We start from the raw sequence: 9,781 nt of genomic DNA on the forward strand, positions 1-9,781 counted from the left end.
CTCCTTCCCTCCCTGCTTCCTTTCCTTGGAGCCCCGCGCCGCCTCCTCGCGCCTTCCCTGGCCCCCGGGGGGAAGGAGTGCGTGCGGCGGCGGCTGCTGCGCGAGGACGGGGAGAGGGCTGCGAGCCGGCTGGAGGATGCAGACGCAGCAGCTTCTGGGGCTCTGCTGAGCTGGCCGAGATGTTACAGTGTTCCTACCTCCCACCTTCTCCCAGCTCTACCCCGAACCCCCCTGAATAAAATAAACAAACTAGCAAAAAAAAAAAAATAACCAAAAAACCAAACCACAACCCAACACACACGCGCGCACCAACCACCCCGCTCCAACCGTATTCTCTGCACTTCCTTCCCCCCCCCCCCCCGTATTGTGCGTATGTTTTCATGGCTGCTTTTGCACTCGTATCTTATTTTCCTTCAGCTTACGAAAGCTTTTGCTCTCTTCCTTTTCTTCATCTGATCCACCGACCGTATCCCCCCCTCCCCATTGTCTCATGACTCCACCCATACTCAAACACCGACGCCTCCTCTCCTTTCCCTCTCCACCACTTGCTCTTTCCTCTTTTCTGACCCATGCCTCCCCAGCACCCGTTACCTTCACTGCTTACGCTAGCTCTCTGTCCTTCCTTCTTCTTTGAATTAAACCACCCACTTCCTCACCTTGACCCTAGTCCCGCTTCTGGTTTCCCTTTTCTGGATTCTTCCTTTCCCCCCTCCTCTGCTCTCACACACCGGTCTTTCCCCAGATAACCCTTGCAGCGCATTGTAGCTCCCTCCTTCCAACCTCCCTTGTCCTTTTATCTTTTATGTTACCCTACAAGAAGCCTTTTCCTATGCCGCTTCGTGCTGGTGCCTTCCCTCTGCTAATTATCTTCCATCTATCTTGTATATATCATGTTTGTACATAGTTGTTTGCTTGTTGTCTCCCCTAGACTACTCTTTGAGATCAGGGACTGTCTTTACCTTTCTTTGTAAGCAATTAATAAATGTTTGTTGAGTGACTGTCAGCCCTAGGATCCTCTCTCTAACCTCTTCTCCCTTTATTTTTTTGTTTTTCTTTATTCCATCCCTGCCCCTGTACACTTGGCTTTAACCACCTTTCCTACACTGTTTCCTCGGCACCCCTGGTTTTCTAAAGAGGGTCCATTGGAAAAATTTTTTCCACTATGTTAACTGGATTTTTCCAATGTGATTAAAATTGACAATCCAGTGGAGACTAAGCCTGGTCACAAACAAATGTGTTAGCAAAAGTATAGTAGAAATTCATTCCCTCAAGCACTGTTATTGAACATAGTTTATGACTGTGCTGTGTTTGGGTTTAGCCATGATTGAAAAATGGGTTTAAATATGGCTCCAAGCTGTAATGTGGACAAGGCCTCTGAACGTGTCATTGAATCATATGGTACAAAATCAGTCATCCACAAGCAAATACCCTTTTAAAGGCACCTTTAAAGTTTATCCAAAAATGATGATCTCTCTTCTCAATGAAGTGAGGTTTGGGCTGTTGTCATAATAATGTCCATATGATTTTGTTCACTAGCTTAATTCTATTTCTCTTTCCTACCTGCTTATCAGAAAGGCACTAATGCCCCCTTTTGTTCACCTCTTTTTTCCTCTCAACCCCTACTTCACCATGATAAAAAAAAATCCATACTACAAAACTTACCATAGTAGCTAATATGGTTGCTACTTCATTTCTTGTTGTTACTCTTGCCACTTTTACTGTACTATAAACAATTTAACAATTTATTATTTATTATATGTGTAAATCAATTTTATCACCGACTCCCCACCTTTGACATTATATTTTCTTTAAGTGCAGAGACAGAATCATATAGAATCATACCTCAACTTTTGGAATTGGAAAGGATGTGCCCTGCCTCCCAGCTCAAACCCCTACCGGTTTTACACGAGGAAACTGGAGCCACAAAAAATAAAGTGACTTGCTCATAGTCTAAGAGTTAGTGACAAAGCCAGGATTAGCCTTTTTTTTTTTTTTTTTTTTGCAGGGCAGTGAGGGTTAAGTGACTTGCCCAGTGTTACACAGCTAGTAAGTGTCAAGTGTCTGAGGCCAGATTTGAATTCAGGTCCTCCTGAATCCAGGGCCGGTGTTATATCCACTCAGGATTAGACTTTTGCCACTACTCTACTGTATTTCTTTGGTAGTCTTCTCAGGTCAGTACAATTCCAGGGACATAGTAGGGTTGAATAGATCTTTATTCACAACTCTAAAGCATTGAAAAGAATGCTAGATCTAGAGTCAGAGATAGGTGCTAGGTTTGAATTCTCATTCTGCTGCTTAATGCCTATGTGACCTTGAGCTAATCTCTGTGGGCCTCAGTTCCTGAAGGAGACTGTGGAGAGTAAGTTGATAGTATCTTCGATACCTTCTAGCTCTAATTATATAATCCTAATGAAGACTGATTTCAATCAATTGATACTCAATAAACATCTATTAAATGCCTACTATGTGTGAGGCATTTTGCCCATTTCTGGGATTATAAAAACTGACAAAAGATAGTCCATGGATATAAGGAGCTCATAAATGACCTAGTTTCCTTTAAAGAACAAAAAAGAATTAGTACTCTCAACATTATGTTGGAAATCACACAGAAAAAAAATAGTCAAACAGTGTCACTGATTCAGTACTATGTACCCCTAACCAACATATAGAGAGACAACTGTCACGTGGGTTATAATCCGGCAAAGGGGGTTCCAAAAGACAGAGTGAAATATCTGAGTCAACCACCAGGTGGCACTCTGATTGAGCTTTCTCCACCAAGACAACTAGACATTCTGCCTTTTTTGGGGGGGTGGGGGCAGATGGGGGTGAAAGGTAGGGGGATCATAGGGGACTGAAAGTGGCTTCTTTTTTATCCCCACATTGTAGCTTCCCAAAATTGAGTCTAGTAATGATTATTAGTATTAATTAGCATTAAAAAAGGTAATTGCTTTAATTATATTGGCTCAGCCCCCAATTCTTGGAATAATTCTCTCAATTTCTTTTCCCTGTAACCAACAAATTCAGGCAAGCATTATATAAGCTACTGCAGTTTAATAATAGTAAAAATAAAATTGACACACTTTCTTAAACTCATCCAGCCACTTCCCCTACCACTCCCAATTTGTTAGTTCTGTGCTAGTGATTTCCACACCCTTCTGGGATTTATTTCCACATACTCCTAGGGCTTCATGGTGTATGGGGGAAGGGGAGGGTGGAGGCAGTTTTTCCCAAAGACAAAGAAGGATGGAAGAGCAGAGCCCCAGTAAGATCCTATCATATTGCTAGGCAGAATTTTTGCAACTCTTCTGGGTTTCCAACAAGCTCTGAGCTGTAGCTAATCAGTTTGTTCCTTGAATCCAGCTTAACCTCTCCTAGTCCTACCAGTCTCTTCTCCCAACCATTCTGTTGTCATTTTTCTCTGTCCAGGATAGTTCAAATAGTCCCAATAGTTGCAAATCACTTCTGTCTTCTTCTTCTTCTTCTTCTTCTTCTTCTTCTTCTTCTTCTTCTTCTTCTTCTTCTTCTTCTTCTACTTCTGTCTTCTTTATGTAATGTTATTTGGCAGATTGAGGATGGGGGAGAAGTATTAGCATGATTTCCAGGGCAGTTCTTTAAAGTAGAAATATTCCATAATCCTCTCTGAATTTTCAAAGGTCCTTGGGTGATCCAGAAAGACAGAAATGAAACAAAACTGCCCCACTTAGTGATAATATGAACAATAGCCATGACTCTAAAAAGCTACCAAGAAAATTCATTAATTCTTTTCCAACTATAGTTTATTTGCGTACAATAGGGTGGTCTAGAGACTTTTGTGTACTTCCTACATGAGATGACTCAAACCAGTTGATTGTCTAAAAAAGATCCTATCCATAAGACCCACCCCAAAGTAGGAGTATGAAAGTCAAGAAGTGACCCTGTGATAGGACTAATTAGATTAGGCATATCTTTCTTTCTTCCCTCCTGTGACAGGACCTATTTTTGTTCCTAAAAGGAGGCAAAGTAGTCCCAGGACCTGATTGCCCCCTTTCCTTGATTCATAGATAGATAGATAGATAGATAGATAGATAGATAGATAGATAGATAGATAGAGATAGAAATATGTATACACACATATACGTATATACATATGTATGTATATATATTTAATGTTATATGTTTATATATATATATTTTTTTCCCCTCACCCACAAAATGGGGTGGTCTCAGGCTCCTCCGACTTCCCACATTCAAGAGTAATTGGTTTTCTCTAAAAGAAGACAAAGCTGTCCCAGGACCTGTTGGTTGAGGGTGCAACTTCTCTGTTACTCAGTCATGGTGGAATGTGGGCCCCTCCAATTTGGTGGATTTCTGAACACCATATGAGTCATCATGCTTTTGCTATATTCTTCCCTGATGACTAGACTGATTACCATATGGACACAATGGTAGCCCATTTAGAGAAGTTAAGTACCATGGAATCTTGGTTGAATATCCTTTCTTTGTTAAAATAAAGTAAACCTCCTTTTATTTGATGGCATGCAAATTCCTCATTTTATCCCAACATTGAACCTGAACTAAGAGAGTACTGACTGATATTAGGCCTGCCTGCAACCTTAAGAAGAGATTAGGACTGAGAAATCAATAATGGACCTTTTGGGTCACTCTGTGGCTAATTTGAATCTGTTCAATGTCAAGCATGTTCTAATCCAGGCAATCCACAATCCATCCTGTATTATCTTTTCCTCTGGAGCCCCCTTGGGCTGTGTTATTCCTGTCTCTAACAAAATAACAAAATTGGGCATATTGGTGGTGTAGTGGGATAGAGAACCTGAGTTCAAATCTGGACTCAGGCACTTACTAGCTGTGTGACCCTGGACAAGTCACTTAACTCAGTTTGTCTCAGTTTCCTCATCTGTAAAATGAGTTGGAGAAGGAAATGGCAAGCCACTCAAGAATCTTTGCAAAGAAAACCCCCAAAGGGATCATGAAGAGTTGGACATATTTGAACAATGACAAAAAAATACTTTCCATTTGTAAGGTACTTAAAAAAACACAACTTTTTCAAGGCTGTTTCATCTGTATTTGTGAATTTATCTTCACAATAGCTAGGTAAGGGAGGTAAGATATTGGCAAACGAATCAGTGACAAAGCTATTTTGAGATCCAGGTTTAAAAAATTATTCCCAGCAACAGGCTCTTTCCATTTCTTTATATTGCCTCTGATTATTCTTTACTGTCCCTGATCACTAAAACTTTGCCATATGTTAGGAATGCCTGCCCCTTTGTGCTCATAGCCATTTCTCATTATTCAAGTTGGTCCTGAGAACTTTTCTTCCCCACAAAAGCTTTCCTGGATTGATTATATGAGAGCCAATGGCCCCTGGCTGAATTTAGAATTTCCAGAGTTTATTCTTGCCCACATATCCTATGTCTCAATAATAGAATCATTGCTGACCAACTTAAATTGCTTCTACTGATGTGTATTTGCAGTGAATATGTATTTTCTAGTCTACTTATGTATTGGGCTATTGCTTTTATTTTGTCATATTTATATTCTTATTTGCCTGGTACTCTGTTTACTTAGATTATAGGAAGACAGGTCATACTGCAACTCAACAAACCTGGACCTATATATTTCCCTTTGTGCAATACCTAATATAAGACCATACACAATTAGGTGTCAATAGTTGAATTTTGGTGATTGTTTTCATGAAAACTAAAACAAAAGATTCTCCTAGTCCCCCAAAAGTAACTACAACTATCAGAAGTTTGAGGAACCATTAGAGCTGACCCTGTGAGTAAATGAATGAAGGCATTTAAGTGCTTACTATGTATGAGACACTATTCTAAATGCTGGTGTAATGATTGGAATGATGCCACCTACTAGAGACTTGCTGTGGGAAAGCTCCACCATGAGGAAAATGCCTCAGAGGCATTGTGGCTTTTCCTTCATCAGGAAATGACGTTTGCTCATGGGTGCTGTCTATCAAGGCTACCAGCCAATCAACTTGAGGAGCCTCCTATAGTCTGGGAGGAGACAGGAAGGAGGAAAGGGAGCCTGCTTGGAGGGCTCTGGGGCTTTTTGGGTTCCTGACTGGATGGTGGTGGCAGGAGAGGACTTCACAGGAAATTTGAGGAAAGATAGGAATGCCAGGCTGTTGGAATTCTGTTCTCAATCTTTTTCTTTCTATTTTCCAATAAACCCTTAAAAACCTAAACTTGTTTTATCAGTGATTTTAGTCAGTTTCCCCCAAAACTGGGGGAACAGATTAGAATCCACATTTAGAATCTTAAATTACACACTGGGCATACAAATGCAGAGATAAGACTTTCCCTGCTCTTAAGAAGCTTACATTCTAAATGGGAATGGCAAGACATAAGGGAGAATAGTACTTTATTATTAATTAATTAATTAATTAGTTTTAGGCTGATTAAGTCTAAAAGATTAGTCTGAGAAGTCCCTGAGGCTGTAAATAGAATTATAGGGCAGTTTAAAATGCACTTTCTAGAAGTAATGGTAGTATTAATTTGATTATAGTTCTTGGAGCAAGAGGTAGAAAGTCAGCCTTGGGGGCAGAGGGGAGGGGAATGAAATATACCACATGTATGGATACCATATGTGCTAGATTGCAGATGACTAGAGTGAAGACTTGAGTGAAGAAGCATAGTCCTAGAATAAGTGTTAGAAGAAGAAAGGAAGGAAGGAAGGAAAGAAGGAAGGAAGGAAGGAAGGAAGGAAGGAAGGAGGGAGGGAGGGAGGGGAGGGAGGAAGGGAAGGAGGGAAGAAGGAAAAAAGGGAGGGAGGGAGGGAAGAAGGAAAAAAGGGAGGGAGAGAAAAAGGGACAGAGAAAAGGAGGATAAAGGGAAAAAGAAAAGAGGGAAAAGGAAGGAGGGAATGAAGGAAGTATTTATTAAGTGCCTAATATGTGCCAGGTATTATACTGAATACTTTACAAATATCTCATTTGATCCTCACAACAACCTTGGGAGGTAAGTGCTATAATTACCCCCGTTTTACAGTTGAGGAAACAGGCAATTAAGAGGCACTATGGATAGAGCATTGGGCCTGAAATCAGGAAGACTTATCCTAAAGGATTCAAATCCAGCCTCAGACATTAACTAGCTGCGTGACCCTGGGTAAGTCACTTAACTCTGGTTGACTCCGTTACTCACTCTGTTATGAGCTTGAGAAGGAAATGGCAAACCTCTCTAGTACCTTTGCCAAGAAAACTCCAAATGGGGTCACAAAGAGTAATTTACCACTAAAATGATTAAACAACATAGGCAATTAGAGGTTGTGACTTGCCAAGGATCACATAGCTAGTCTGGAGAAGGATTTGAACTCAAGTCTTCCTGACTCCAGGTCCACTGATCTATCTGATCTATCTGCTATGTCATCTAGTTAAGCAACTTAGCTCTTCCCAGCCATGGTCTCTGGAAGTGTGGTTTGTGTGGCAGAGTAAAGAAAAGATGAGCCTTGTAATCAGGAAGGCCTGGGTTCAGGTCTTTGCTTGTATTATGTGACTAAGAGCAAGTCACTTAACTTCACAGTTCTTCCAAGCCACTCTTTAAGAGTGTGTTAGAGAGGAACCTTTGATCTGCTTTAGTGAAGAAAGTTTCTATACTAGAAGTTCTCAACTGTGTCATTTAAAATATTGAGGGGACTAGCCCTTTTGTGCCCAGATTATTGGGGTTTCTAAGATATTGCAAGTTATAAATTAATGGCTATTGCACCAGTTTTTGGCATTAAGCATTTATTAAATCATATTAAATGTTAGTAAAGAGTTGACCATTGACTGCATGTCTGCCTTACTTCCCTACTAGTTACATACCTAACACATTTTTTTAAGCGGGAGGAGAGAGAGCATACCTAACTCAAGTGGGTCCCTGCACAAGAGAGAACAAATGCAAGTTTGCTGAGGTCCACCCCAGTTCCTCCTTCCCTGGGGGCAGTTCTTATACATTGCTTGAAACTAATTGGCTAGCATCATTCAATTCCATTAGTTGACATGACCTAAGAGTGGTCCATATTAAAATGAGCTGTATTTTGCTGACCTCAGGGTCTGGTGAAAGACAGACCCTCCGAGGGGAAAGGTGCTTTAGAAAAGGTGTGGTTTCTATTATCCCTACCGAGTTAGTCTGATTTCTATTGTCTCTGAGCTGGCTTTGAAAGAGATCAGGTAAGGAAGGTTCCTTAGCTAAGCCTACCAGTGTGTGTGTGTGTGTGTGGGGGTTCCTCCAAAAACCCCATTATTAATAATTATTTTCTCACACTATCCAGGTGAAATCACAGCTCTTTCCCCTCAAAACTTTCAATGGTTCGTTATCGATATAGCAAGTAATTAGGATTTTTAAAATTGTTATACAACTTTAGTTACTGTTTTAAGATAAAGACTGCCTTCTAATATTCGCTATCCTGGTAGCAACGAACTAATATATATTAGTGATATACATATGTTGTGATATTATATAGATATACATACATATATATGTATTTATACATACATATGTGATATCGGGTGCTCCTCAGTCTGCTTACTGCCAAACACATTTGTAGCCATTCTGAAAAGAGAGTCTGTGTGATGTGACACTGGACAAGTCACTTTGTCCCTTGTTGGTCTCAACATCTTCATCTGAAAAGTGAAGGGGGTTGGCTGGATTAGGTGATTTCTAAAGTCTCTTAAAGCCTTAATGTTTTATGATTTAATGAAGAACCCAGACTTGGGCCACTTTACTAAAGGATTAGGATGCCTGAGGGAGTTTCCCCCCAAGCCTCTGCTGTATGAGAGCCTCCAGTTTCAAATTTTATTTAGCAATGAGTGACAGATAATGCTGCCTGGGATGAAGGATCTGTCTGGGCTGTGATCAATGGAGAGATGGATTTGTGCAACAGAAATAAACAAAAAAAGGAAGGCTTGGGTGAGAGAAGAGGTCTCCTATCCAACGAGTTTAAGTAAGGGCTGAGTAAAAGAACAGACAGACTCAAAGGCAGGCAGTTTGTGAGACTGAGGAATTTATATGGTCGATATTTTTCTATAGAGATGTATATTCTGATTTATATTGGGAGCATATCTAGAAGAAACCTCAGAAGTCATCTAGTCCAACCCGCTCATTTTTTCAACAAGGAAACTAAGGGCCAGAAAAGTTCAGTGATCTACCAAATACCTCATGACATCTGTCACATTGAAGATTCAAACCCAGGTCCTTGAACTCCAGATGCAGAATTCGTTCCCCCAATCACATGGGCTGTCTCTGATTCCCTTGCCAAGTGTTAATGGGAACACAAGTCTTGGTGTGCAGCTGGGAATCAGCACGCTGTTGTAGCCTAAGTGCTAAGGTGGCATCACTTCCTGCTGATCCTGAGGGCTGTTTATATAGGACAACCACATCCTGTGATGCCCTGCTAAAGAACATCAGAAAGAAGAGTTTTTCTTCTGGATAACATGAAGTTGCAGGAGGCTTATTTTCTATAATAGCAAATAATATGCATAAGTCTCAGAGAGGTGGCTCAGTACCTGGCCTAATGCTCTGGTCTCTGGGAGAGAGAACAGTGCCAGCCAAGGTGACTAGGGCTGCTTTGGAATAATTTACAATGTCACAGCCAAGCCCTTCAGGACCCCCAAAGTCTTCCAAAACAGGCAACTTTCTATTCGAACTGAAAAACTTCCCCCTTCATTTTATTAATTATTATTAAAATATGTCATTCCTATATTATAAATAATAACTTATATTTTCATAATGGCCCAATTTTCCCATGAATACCATCAATTGCTGACCTACTGCCACTGACTGGCATTTAAGTC

Source organism: Dromiciops gliroides, chromosome 3 (genome assembly GCF_019393635.1).
Source record: "Dromiciops gliroides isolate mDroGli1 chromosome 3, mDroGli1.pri, whole genome shotgun sequence".
NCBI lineage: Eukaryota > Metazoa > Chordata > Mammalia > Microbiotheria > Microbiotheriidae > Dromiciops > Dromiciops gliroides.